The 14436-nt window shown below is 34.8% G+C and overlaps 1 non-coding gene across 1 annotated transcript; it reads left to right on the forward strand.

Moving 5' to 3' along the window:
* The first annotated feature begins 4435 nt into the window (after positions 1–4435).
* On the forward strand, positions 4436–4541 carry LOC121217108 (small nucleolar RNA R71). The gene has a single exon (XR_005913313.1). It is a non-coding gene; the product is annotated as a small nucleolar RNA R71 (small nucleolar RNA).
* Positions 4542–14436: the final 9895 nt, after the last annotated feature.

A 14436-nucleotide genomic window follows, 5' to 3' on the forward strand; every position in this document is an offset into this window, starting at 1 on the left:
GATTTCCCATGTTGACCCATTTTCTCCATTTTTGGTCTGTTTCTCACTCTTTTTAGTCTCCTATGCTCACCTAAGTATAAAACATGAAATTAAAGCATTAGGAGCATCGAATTCACCAAATCTAAGGAGAAATCATCCAAAAATGTGCTAAGCATGGGATAAAAATATGTATAAATTATGGTTTATCAAATACCCCCATACTTAAGCGTTTGCTTATCCTCAAGCAAAATCCTCAACTCACAATCAAAATAAATTCTTCTCAACTTATAATCCCTATCGATAATATCTCAAAATAAACCATAAGTAATCATACATTGAGAATTCAACTAGAAGAACATCAAAGTTTCAAACATTCCAAGTTGAGCACTTTATCACGAAAACATAGGTGTCTCCCCTCATTTAAGTGATTACCTTTGATTCAAAATATTACAAAGTTTAACATCCTCACTAAAGATTCACTCAAATCACTCAAGGTGTTTTAAGGACAATAAATAAAGCACTCATTAGTCAATATGAAAAGTTATTTCCATAGGCTTGCATGAAAATCAAATCTCCACCACTATATATTGAGATGATACGTCAATCAAAAGGTCTTTAGAGGGTTGTAATGTGGCTTTGGTTAGGGGGTGTGGTCACAAGCTGAAAGAAAAGGTTAGAATTGAGATTGAATTGAAAAATTACCTAACCAGAAAAATAACTAATCATCAATTGAATACAAGTGAGCTTCTTCTTAGAATATGGAATTAACACTTAAGCTAAAAAAATGACGAATTACTACTAATATATATGTATTTTTTTTAAGAACAAGTCAAATAACATAGGCTATCGATCAAAAATAAAACATAGCTAAGAAATTTATTCAAATCAGATCTCGACAAAATAGGGATCAAATTAATTTAGGGGATTTTAATAATAATAGGTTAAGGGTTAATGTTGAGGGTAAATCAATGAATGGGTTGTTAGGCTCAAGGGGGTTCACTAAGGGTTAATTGTGAAGGTAGGCTTTTATAGAGTGAGTGGATTAAACCTAAGTGCCTTTATCATCTCGACAAATCAAATCAAATGGTGTGGTCTTAACATGCATAATCAAGCAAGTTCTAGAATAACAATTCAATATTGACGCACTCAAAGCAACAATAAAAGTGAGCATGAAAGAAATAATAGATGCTCTAAAGGCTCAAGATCTCACAAAAATTATGGCTTTTTGATGTTTAATCCTGCGGATTTTAACTCAAGATAATACCTAAACTTGGGGAAACAACCTAAAAAAATTTTAATTCCAAAAAATCAACTTATCATGCTTGATTCTCTAATTTCTTAAAGTTTAAACAATCAATGCTTGAATTCCTATGTTTTAATTCAAGACATATCAATAAAAATCATAAATTAATCAAAATTCATTTTAATAATGATATGAGAAGATCACATGAAAATAAGATAGAATTCAGGGATTTTTCTGATAATGAAATAAATACCCCCCACATTTAAGATGTACATTGTCCTCAATGTACAAAGTTAGATTTAATGAAAAATATAAATATAAGATCATAAGATAGGGATAGAAGTGAAACTTCCTGAATGATGAATGGACTCCTTGAATTGGCGTTATGGAGAATAATCGACCAAGGCAATGATAATATTGGAGAAAGATACTCCGGTGGTGGTAGAGGTTGGGTTCCACAACCATAGTGTCCAGCGAAGAGGTTATCTTGGTGGTCGGGCAGGACATGGTAGTTGTAGAGAACCTTTTCCAGCTTTGGAGCTCTTTACAACTGTGATAGAATCAGGAACTACTTTTAGAAAATATAAAGAAGCATGATTACTCGTAAAGAGATAGGCAAATAAAAATTATAAAATCTCAAGATAAAATAAAAATAGTATTAAAGGGAAATAAAAAGTAATTTCAACATATAAATAAAGATAAAAGTAAAATAAAAAATAAAAATAATAGGTGTTTATAAAGAAATTAGGGCACACGGCCGTGGGGCACGCTCGTGTGCCCTCATTTCAGCCCGTGCGTTTCGTGGCTTTCGAAATTGGGCACATTGCTGCACACGGCCATGTTGGACTGCTGTGTCATTCTTCATTCGCTTCTCCCATGCCCGTGTTGTTTTGACAGGCTCGACCACGGTCGGTGGGCACGGGCATGTCGCACGCCCATGTTAATTTGGCAGGATTGCCCACGTCCATTCGCACGGCCATGGAAACTTATCGAATTCCGTGTTGGGGAAACATTTTTGCTCTGTTTTCACACGGTCGTATCGCACGGTCGTGTCTCCGCTCGTGGTGTGAGCACGGCCTAAGGCACGCCTGTGTGCCTGGCCTGTATAATAGAACACATGTGTTTCAAAAACTCAGTTAGTGATTAGATGTTAGAAACTAAAATTTTAAAGAAGTTAACACTGTTAGTGCTCGGGTTGCCTCCCGAGAAACGCTTATTTATAGTCTAAGCTCGACTTACCTTTCTGCTGCGTGGTCATGGTGGTGTGAGGAGTTTACACTCCTCCTCCCTGTTATCAAGTTTATCAAAATAAGGTTTTAAACGAGTATTATTTACCTTAAAAGTGTCAAATTTAGGATGAAGTACCTCAACTGTACCGTATGGAAAAATATTGAGTACCGTGAGACGAATTTCTTCATTAGATTCAGAAGTGGCAATACGAGGATCTGCTGCATCCAGTAGTACTTTGTCTCCAACCTTAAGTTGATTTGGTGGAATATTGAGCTCATTAAGGTGTGGTTTTGGTTTATGCATCCGCCATTCATCTAGTTCCTCAACTCGTAGCCTTTGTTCTTCATAGATAGGTCCTTCGTTATTGCTTGAACAAGGGTCATATGCGCTCTTCGAACCTGTTTTCTGCACAGAGGATTTCACCACATGATCAGTACAAGTAGTATGATTTATGCAATCACCCTCAATTTTTGAGGTGTTACTCAAATTACGAGCTTGAAGAGCAATTGTTTCATCACCCACATGAAGTGTGAGTTCACCTGTATCAACATCAATTATCATTCTAGCAGTTGCTAAAAAGGGCCTCCCTAAAATTAAAGGCATGTTACTATCCTCCTCTATGTCTAAAACAACGAAATCAACTGGGAATATAAATTTGTCAATTTTAACGAGTACATCTTCAATAATACCCTAGGAAATCTAATTGTTTTATCTGCTAATTGAATGCTCATCCTAGTTTGTTTGGGTTCCCCAAGACCTAGTTGCTTAAACATTGTGTAAGGCATGACATTAATACTAGCCCCTAAATCAGCCAAAACATTTTTAACATTTAAGCTAACAATTAAACAAGGAATCGTAAAACTCCCTGGATCTTTCAATTTGTTGGCTAGCTTGTTCTGTAGAATGGCTGAGCAAATTGCATTTAACTCTACATGCGACGCTTCATCCAACTTTCATTTATTTGCTAAAAGCTCCTTTAAGAATTTGACTGCTTTTGGCATCTGCGAAAGAGCTTCAATAAACGGTAAGTTAATATGAAATTTCTTTAAAAGTTTAAGGAATTTTCCGAATTGTCCGTCTGAGTGGTCTTTCCTTGTCGCATTGGGGCATGGTACACATGGTTTGTACTTTTTACTTACCTGTTTTCGGTCATTGTGGTCGACCTCGCCTTTACCTTTACTTACCATAGTTTCTTGCCTCGGTTCTGGTTCAGGTGCAACTAACCCTTCCTCATCTTGAATGGTAATCGCATTGAGCTGCTCTCTTGGGTTAGATTTAGTGTTACTCGGTAGGCTACCTTGTGGTCGTTCAGATATCAATTTAGTGAGCTGGCCTATCTAAGTTTCGAGACCTTGGATCGACACTAGTTGATTCTTAAGTGTTGTCTCAGTATTCTAAAAATAAGTTTCTGACACCAAGATGAATTTTGTTAGCATCTCCTCAAGGTTCCATTTTTTCTCTTATTGGTAAGGTAGTTGTTGGAAGCCTGGAGGTGGTGGTGGTCTCTGATTCCCTTGGCCTCCCCATGAGAAATTTGGGTGGTTCCTCTATCCTACATTGTAAGTGTTGCTATAGGGATTATTTTGAGGTCGATGATCATTACCCATATAATTTAATTGTTCGTTTTCCATGTTGTGGCCAGAAGGTGGGTATTTTGAATTGCTCATCCCTCCTCCACTTGCATTGCATTGCATTACTGGGTGAACGTGTGAAGAACCAAGAAAACCATCAATTTTTCTACTCAAAAGTTCTACCTGATTAGAGAGCATGGTGACCGAATCGACGTTAAAAATGCCGACTGCTTTCGTTGGCTTTGTCTTCATGACTTGCCACTGATAATTATTCAGTGACATCTCTTCTATAAATTCATAAGCATCCTCAGGTGTCTTATTATTGATAGTTTCACTAGCAGTTACGTCAATCATCTGTCTAGTCGAAGGATTCAGGCCATTTTGAAACGTTTGAACCTGTAGCCAGAGTAGAAACCTATGGTGAGGGCATCTTCTCAAAAGGTCCTTGTATCTCTCCCATGCATCATAGAGTGTTTCGAAATCCATCTGCACAAACGAAGAGATATCATTCTGCAATTTAGCTATTTTAGCCAGCGGAAAATATTTAAATAAAAACTTTCGGTCATTTATTCCCAAGTAGTGATTGACCCTCGTGGTAATGAGTTCAACCACTGTTTAGCTTTGTTCCCCAATGAAAAAGGGAATAACCGAAGGCGAATGGCATCATCAGAAATGCCATTAATTTTAAAAGTGGCACAAAGTTACAAAAACTTCGCCAAGTAAGCGTTGGGATCCTCGTCCTACAAAGCATCAAACTAAACAAATTGTTGTATCATTTGAATTATGTTAGGTTTTAGTTCAAAATTATTTGCAGCAACAACAGGCCTAACTATGCTTAATTCAGTTCCTGTTAAAGAAGGTTTAGCATAATCATACATAGTATGCGGAGCAAGATTCTGATTAGCAGTAATTGCAGGAGGTACTGGATTTTCTTGGTTTTCAGCCATCTCCTTGGTTGTGGTGTGAATATCGCCCTCTTGCTCTTCCTCTGTGTATCTTAAGCATCGCCTTATTTCTCTTCGGTTTCTGCGACCTATGCGATCGATCTCACTATCGAAAAGTAATGGTCCTGACAGGTAAAATTAAACTAAAAAATAAAAGAAAAGTTAGAAAAGTAAAATTAAACTAAAAAATAAATTGCAACAAAAGTAAAAAATGGCTAAAGTAATAAAAATCGAGTGTTCCTAATATCTTAGTTCCCCGACAACGGTGCCAAAAACTTGATACGTGATATTCGCGACAGGTTTTAAAAATTTATAATTGATCGTTCTTGAAACTAACTATTATCACGATGAAGGCAAGTGTACCTATCGAACAGTAGTATAGCTTTAGCAAGACCGGATTTTCGAACAAAAAAGAAACCAAGAGTACTAGTAATTACTTTCTTTTTATTATCTAGCCAAAAAATTAAGGGATTTGTTTATCTAAACTAATTAACTAAACTAAGGGTGCACAGAGAGAAAATTGGGGAAAAGCTTTTGGGAAAACTCGATTGATTAAGATAATACCCAAGGAAAAATCCACCTAGACTTCACTTGTTATTTAACTCTGAATCAGACGATTTATTCATTTGACTTGATCAGTAGAAATCCCTAAGTTCTATTATTATCTTTCTCAAGACTAATAACGTCTAACCCTAGGTTGATTAATTGAAATCTCTTTCTAATTAACACTCTAGTGTTGCATTAACTCGATCTATGGATTCCCTTATTAGGTTTCACCCTAATTCGAAAAAAATCTTGTCACTCTATCTCTAGGCATGCAATCAACTCCACTTAATTACGACAAATTTACTCTTAGACAGGGACTTTTTCTCCTCTGAATAAGCGCATTAACTTGAATCAATATCCTGGAATATTAAAACAAGAATTAAGAATACATAATTAAGAACAAGTTAAATATTTATCATACAATTCAGATAATAACAATAACAAGATCCGTCTTAGGTTTCATTCCCCTTAGGTATTTAAGGGGTTTAGTTCATAATTATGAAAGAAAACATCTCAAAAGAATAAAGATAGCAAAACATAAAGAAAACCCAAAAACTCCTAAAGGAAATTAAAGGGAGATCTTTAGTCTTGACAATGAATCCGGCTTCTGAGATGGATCAATCAGCTTTCTTTGAGTAATTTCTTGCCTCGTACTCCGTCTCTCCTTTTCTAAGTGTCTCCTCAGGTGTTTAAATAGGCTTTAAAATGCCTAAGAGCCCTCCAAAGTGGCCTTTTCCGAATAGGACTATACTTGGGCTCAACAGGGACACGCCCGTATGACATGCTCATGTGCGATTGCTTCAGATTGTGGTCAAGACTATTAAATAGTCATGGGCGTGTGGTCTACCCGTGTGAATCGTGCTTCGATTCTGCCAAATGGACACGGTCGTGTGGCCTACCCGTGTGAGGACGTCCAAGCTGTGTTGATTTCTCATGTTGGCCCATTTTCTCCGTTTTTGGCCCTTTTCTCACTCTTTTTACTCTCCTATGCTCACCTAAGTATAAAACATGAAATTAAAGGATTAGAAGCATCGAATTACCAAATCTAAGGAGAAATCATCCATAAATGTGCTAAGCATGGGATAAAAATATGTATAAATTATGGTTTATCACATACCCCGTCATTTCTTTAACAAATCCTTGGACTACCCGTTGAACCACTTGGAATACTAAGGATACTCGGGATTACCATACACATAATAAGATGCCAATTCCATGTGTCAGACGTGGTCTTACATGGGATCTCACATCGATGTCATATCCCAGATATGGTCTTATACGAAATATCATTTCGATGCCATGTGCTAGACGTGGTCTTACACGAAATCTCATATCAACGCCATATCCCAGATATGGTCTTACATGATAACACTTACTGATGCTGATGCCATATTCCAGATATGATCTTTTACGAGATATCATCAACCCAAATGTCATGATATTTGTACCCTAAGTACTCCTAAGGTTCAACCGGCTTTCATCACCTTAATTCTTTGTCGGACAACATCAATAATATTCACAAAGACAAATATACAATTCATGCAACATTAAATGCTAAATACATAATAAAATGTTGTATCAATTACACACAAACTTACCTCGGTACAAAAATGTAGCTAACTATTCGATTTAGTCAACAACCTTATTCTTTCCTCGGTTTAGGTCCGGACTTCATTTTTCTTGATCTATAAAAGTAAATTTCATTTATTTAATGATCACATTATTAAGATCATACCATAAATCATACTTTAGAAAAATTACAATTTGGCCCCTAAACTTTCACATTTTTACACTTTTTCCCCTAAGCTCGTAAAATGAAATGTGTTTGATTTCTTTATTACCCAAACCTAGCTGATTCACATTCCCTCTTATAACAGCCCACATTTTTCATCAAATAACACTTTTAACACTGTTTTTTACATGTTTTACAAACATGTCCTTTTAGATGTTTTCATGAAAAATCACTTAGAAAAAAATGTTCATCTAACACCAAACTTCCATATTCCTCCATTAATCATCAAAATACATGCATGACACACTTAGGTAAATTTTTTAACATGAACCCTAGCTCAAAATAATGGTAGAAATAGTTAGATCATGCTTCAAGGATCTCAAAAACAAAATATATATATATACATATATCAAAATCTATCACCAAAATGACTTACATGTAGAGGGTTTATTTTGCTGAAAATTTCAAGCTCCCATGGAGGTTTACTTCTCAAATTTTCAGTGGAGAAAAGATGGAGAAGAAAGATGGTCATTTGTTTTATTTTATTAATCTTTGCTTTTTTCATCAAATATCAACTTTCACCAAATTTTGAATTTTCATTTATTACACTCCATTTACAGCCATTCACACATATAATGGCCTAATTACTCATTAAGGATCTCAACTTTTAAGTTCTGTAGCTATTTAACACATTTAGCTAATAGAACACAACTTTAGCACTTTACGCGATTTAGTCTTTTTTCACAAATTAAGCATTCAAAAGGTAAAATTTCTTAACAAAATTTTTACACAATCATATTATCATGCTGTAGACCTCAAAAGAATATTAAAATAAATTTTATGACCTCGGATTTATGGTCCCAAAACCATTGTTCCGACCAGGCCCAAAATTGGGATGTTACATCTGAGTCATTTCCACGGCTGTTTTCAGCTCTATCTTTGATGTTGTGACTTCCATGCTTTATTGTCGCAACATTGGCAGCAAATTCAGGCCTAAGTTACATCTTGAGCTCCCAAATCAACCTACATAACCACATAATCTTATTAAGTATCAAAACATCATAGAAACTATATTTAAAAGCATAGAATACGACTTGAACTAGAAGACATAAATAAATACTTAAAAGGACTTAATTCAACTATTAAACAAGCTCAAATTATGTGAAAAGGGATGTAAATAATAGTGTAATTCGAGGAAAATCAACATCACACGTGAATGCATCCATAAATAGATCTAGGATTTATTTTACTTGGATCTTGCCGATATACTATTAGCCTAGACAAACACATCCATGTCTCTATCTTCTGGGAGTCGCCCACTCCGATATGTAGGACAATGTATCTCTCATTTGGACTTGATAGACGACATAATAGTTTTTTAATCGACTTGGTCAATTTTTGATTAGGCTATGGACCATTCAGATGATCTACTAATATAAGTTGTTTTCTTGCATTATGATCCAACAACATAATGCAGGTTACTATTAGTTAAATGTTAGATAATCAATGAACTAATATTTGGTTTCATTTTGTTTTGCATGCAAAACTGTTGATGACATTATACAAAAAATATTAATAAGAACGATGAAATTTTATTAAATCAATCTGTTCGAAAAATTAAAAATATATTTGACGATATCACTACACTAAGGGCATTCGATCCTAACATTTCCATTTGACTTCAGGAAGTTTCAATTATGTCAAATACAAACAATTCGACCTCTTTTTTATTCAAAATATCATAAAATTAATATTTAATTTCTCAATCTTAAAACATTTTCATGCCAACAAGTTGAACAAACTAGTGGTTAAAACTCTGTGTTGGCACCTTAAGGTTCAGGGTTTAAGTCTTAATTATTTCATCCCCTACCCCAATTTGTAAGCTTGTAATGGTACGAACATTTTCATAATAACAAAATGAAAAAATTGAGTAAGAAATTTTACCACATTGGCAACATGGTAAACTAGAAACCTTAAAGCATCCGTTTTTTGTTTTAAAAGAAGTAGAATATATCATTATATTAAATGAGTTGGTTATATTTAAATAATGTATTTAAAGAAATTGTTTTTTTAGATATAATATAAAGTTGATTTACTAAAGAAAAAAATAAAAAGATATTGATTTATGGTTTATTTTTAGTTTTTTAATTCAAAATTTTAAATAATATATTTAAAGCATTGATATGTATATTAATTTGGACTCAATTTGTATGATAAAATTTTATTTATTATATATTTGAATAATAAATTTATAGTTGATTCACAAAATAACTTACCAGTTAATTTAAAGATTAAAGAAACAAAGTAAAAAAAATAATTTTATTAATTATTGTAATTTTAATTGTAAATGGAGTCATTTGCATGTTAGATTAAAAACTATTAAATCATAACACATCCTTAATGTGGGTAAAAAAATTCACATAGCAAATATATAAAAATTTGATTTAAAAATTAAATATGATTTTGGTTAAAATGGTAAAACTCATATAATAAAGATAATGATGTCTTGAGTCCAAATCTCATCATGTACAAGTATTTTCTAAATCTTATATATGAATAAAAAAACAAAATACTCTCAAAATAATAGTTGTTGATTTGTAAAAGTGATATTTTTTTTGTAATTTTACAACGGTTTGATATTCAGTTGGAGGGTGAAGCCAACTCAGTCACACTTTAAATTAATAGTATAGATACTCAATCTACTTTTTTTAAAAAAAAATTCTATGACACTTTACTGCCAATCATCGGATCTCGGAGTATGACGTCACAATACATTGGCAGAGCAATTCATACTACTTATGAATATACAATTGGATATTATAAATTAATAAAAAAATTATCAATAATTTATTAAATTGAGAAAATATCATAAAGATTAGTAATGCATATACATCTAGCTAACAAATTTTGGTTCGACTCATACCCAAAAAAGTATTCATGAAAGATCAGAGGTGATTCAAAACTAAGTACTAAATAGTGAGTGTCATCGCGACTTGGAAACAAGAGACATCGCGAAGGCCCCACAAGCTTAGCATAATTGCGACGAGGTGAAGTCAAGTCACGAAGTTGGGCAGCAACATCGCGACAATAGTATCATGATATTGTGATGAGACTCCCTATTTGGCACATACTCCAATTTCACTTGTTTTGATTTCAAACTATGCCAAATTCTTACCATGACCTAAAACACCCAAATAATTCACTTACCAACCTCATTAAACCACATAAATATAAAACTTGAATCTAGTTTAAATTTCGACACCTTATATATCCAAAATACCTTGATGAATTCAATAATTTGGCCACTTAAACAAACTAATGAGAACTAACTAATGAAGCAATTGAACATTTATTTTTTTCTACCTCATTTAAGCTAGAAAACATGGAATACATTCAAATGACACCACAAGGACTCAACTAGTCATATTATGATCAAAAGTGACTTAAACTTGTACCAACTTATTGCCATACACTTATACATCAAGTTAACCACCTAATCATGATCCTGGCCAATTCAAACATATCACTCAATATACCACAATCTAAAAAAGCTAAGTTCATGAAAGATCACTCATAAACATGAATATTAACTTACTAATTCACGTATGAAATGTAACACCCCTAAACCATCTCTATAACAGCCAGATTTGGGGGCTAGTCAAAATAGTGGTCTTGGGACCACAAATCCAAAGTCATAGAATTTATTTTATTATTATTTTGGATTCATAGCTTATAATAGTACATGAAAATTTTGGTGAGCTAATTTTGACGTTTGTGAGCCCAATTGCGAAAAAGGACTAAATCGCATAAAGTGCAAAAGTTCTATTTTGATAGCTAAAGGTGTTATTTTATTAGAGAAGCAAAATTTGAGGATTTTAAAGGGTAATTATACCCCTATAAATAGAGTGCCCGGCCATAGGAGACATATGTTGTCAAAATTTTCAAAATTTGTTGGGTTAGGTGACCAATTTTGACTAAAATAGAAATAAAATAAAGAAGGATGATATCATCCCTTACTCATCTCTTTTCTCCACCAAAAATTAGCCATTGAAGGAGGTTTGAGAGCTTAAAATTTTCAGCAACTTGAAACACTCACAAGTAAGTGATTCCATGTCCTTTGTTGATGATTTCTATATTTTTGAGACCCTTGAAGCATGAGCTTTCAAATGAAGGGTATATCTTGCAAAATGGTTGAAGGTCTAGGGTTTTGCCATGAGAGAATTTAGGGTGCTTTCTGAAATTTTATGGAAGAATATGAGTCTTAGTTGTGTAATAGACAACTTTTGTAAAATGTGTTATCATGAAAACACCTAAAGGGACCATTTTGCACAAGTTGTAAAATGAGTAATAAATGTGTGAAATAGAAAGAATTTGGGGTTGCTGTAAGAGTAAAAAGAGTTCAACTAAGTTTAATATGCAAATAAATTCAATAAAAATCAATTTTCGAGCTTAGGGATAAAATGGTCATTTTGCCAAAGTGTAGAGGCAAAATGGTCATTTTACCGAAGATGTGAATTTTTAATTGCTTAAGCTTACTTAGTGATTAAATGAGTGTGTTTTGCTATTATAGATCAAGAAATACCAAATTCGAGCCTAGACCGGGGGAAAGCCAAGCAAATCGACTAAATTGACTAGTCGCCATATTTTGTAATTCAAGGTAAGTTGTATGTAAATAATACAACTACATTACTAATGTATATGTTGAATTGTATTTGAATTAATATAGCATGAATTGCTTGATTGTGGAATTGAGATGGTATGATGATAATAGAGATGATAGAGTTCCTGTTTGAACCTAGGAAATAAATCGGATATTCATGCCGTGACATATGGGTTATTGTTGGCTAGTGTAAGACATGTCCGGGACATGCATCGGCCACATTATGAGAACCAGTGTAAGACCATGTCTGGGACATGGCATCGGCATTGAGACGAAAGCTAGTGTAAGACATGTCTAGGACATGTATCGGCCTCGAGACGTAAGCCAGTGTAAGACATGTCTGGGACATGCATTGACTATGAGATGATAGTCAGTGTAAGACCATGTCTAGGACATGGCATCGACTTGAGATGTGAGCCAGTGTAAGACCATGCCTGGGACATGGCATCGGCACCTTACCCACATTTGAGGCTTAATGAATATCCAATAGTGTTCCAAAAAGTTCAACGGTGAACGTTATGTTCTTAAGCTAATAAGGAAAGTATAACCGTATTGTGAGTGGTACAGGTACCTAATTGGTACGTATGAGATATGAGCTCATTGTACAATATGTGACTAGTATGGATGGTAATAAGTAAGTTATGCTTATGCCCACCTTGGTATCATGAGCATGTGGATCATTGATAAAATGTTGTTGTTGTGTACTTACTTATATGTAACTTACTAAGCTTTATGCTTACTCACTTTCCTTTCCATTTCTTTTCAGTGACGCCTAACTAGCTCAAGGATCACTGGAAGTCAGAGATATCGATCACACTATCAATCGAAGTATTCGGTATAGTTGGATTTATAATTTTGAATATGGCATGTATAGGACTTAGACTTTGTTATTTTGTGTCTTTGAGAATTTGCCAAATGTGTTGGCTTGGGTTGGAAACCCTTTAATTTGTATTAAGCTTTGAATGATAGTTAATATTCATTTTGAGTTTATGAAAGATGCATTCTCATGGTTGAATGAATGTTTATTTTGGCTTATTTAGTTATAGGAGATATACTTGTTTCGATATTGGTTGGTATTTGTATGGAACTATATATGTAAGAGTGACAATGAGGCTTGGTAATAGCCTTCTATTGTCCACACGGGTAGACACACGGACGTGTGTCTAGGCCGTGTGTGACACACGGTCTACCCCATGGGCGTGTAGTCCAGCTGTGTGTCCCTTGCACGTAAAATTTCAAGTCAGTATGCTTGGTAATAAACACACGGGTAAAGACACAGCCGTGTGTCTCAGCCGTGTGGAGGACACGGCCCAGCACACGGGCGTGTGCCTTGGCCGTGTGACATTATAAGCATGCTGACGTTAAAAACAGAATGTCCATGTTTTTGCACAAGGGCTAGGACACAAGCGTGTCGTGGCCTTGTGAGGGACACGGGCCAATGACAGGGGCGTGTGTCTGGCCGTGTGAAAACCCCTATAAGTGTGAATTAGAAATTAATTCTACACAGGTGTGGGACACGGGCATGTCCCAGGGTGCTTAGGCCGTGTGAGCCACACAGCCCATCAGCACGACCATGTTGAAATGGTCACACGGGCGTGTGCCCTATTTTAAAGGCAAATTTCTTAAGGCTGGTTTAAGGACTCGAATTGGCTCCAAATAGCTTTCAATGATCAATTTGGGGCTCGTAAATCCATAATAAGAAGTTTAAGGTAGATATTGAAAAAATTTTAAGTTTGAACCCAGTCTCAGTGATTTGAGATTGGTTGTATGCAAGAGATCAAGTTAGGTAATGCCTTGTACTCTTCCCCGGCCTGGGTTACGGTATAGAGTGTTACAGTCTTCGTCTCCAGATTAGGGTTATAGAGTATTACAATGAGATATTAAACCTTTAGCATTACATAGAAACAATATTAAAGATTAATTATAAATAAAACACATTCAATTTATATATAACATATACTTATGGGCCTTAAATTGGGTTTACAGGGTTCTAAAAATTTGGAGTATTCTAGGATCAATTTTAAACAAAAAAAAACAATTTAAGAATAAGTTAAAATTTTTAAAAATAGGGGTCACATGGCCGTGTGACAAAGCCGAGACCATGTGACTCCAAACATGGCCGTGTATGTAGACCGTGTAACTTACTGTGCTCATGTAACACAAAATCACACGGACGTGTAACTAGACTGTGTAACTCACTGTGACCTTGTAGCTCAGGGTCACACGATCATGTTGCTAGGCTGTGTAACTTTCTGTGCCCGTGTGGACCAACCTACACTGAAAACAAATAAGACATATGGTCGTGTGGATAGGCTGTGTGTCCGTGAGATAGGTCGTGTGCATCAAAATTTTCTTCCAAAACAAGACACATTTTACACCTATCTTGGGTATCAAGCCAAGCCTAAAACCAACCTTTAAACATCATAAAAAAAGAACACCTTCAAGCAAGTCAAAACAAGTCAATACCATAAAACCTAGGTGCCTAACCAATGTGTCCTCATTGACACCATAATTTAACCACAACCAAATCA

The sequence above is a fragment of the Gossypium hirsutum genome, chromosome A02, assembly GCF_007990345.1.
Source record: "Gossypium hirsutum isolate 1008001.06 chromosome A02, Gossypium_hirsutum_v2.1, whole genome shotgun sequence".
NCBI lineage: Eukaryota > Viridiplantae > Streptophyta > Magnoliopsida > Malvales > Malvaceae > Gossypium > Gossypium hirsutum.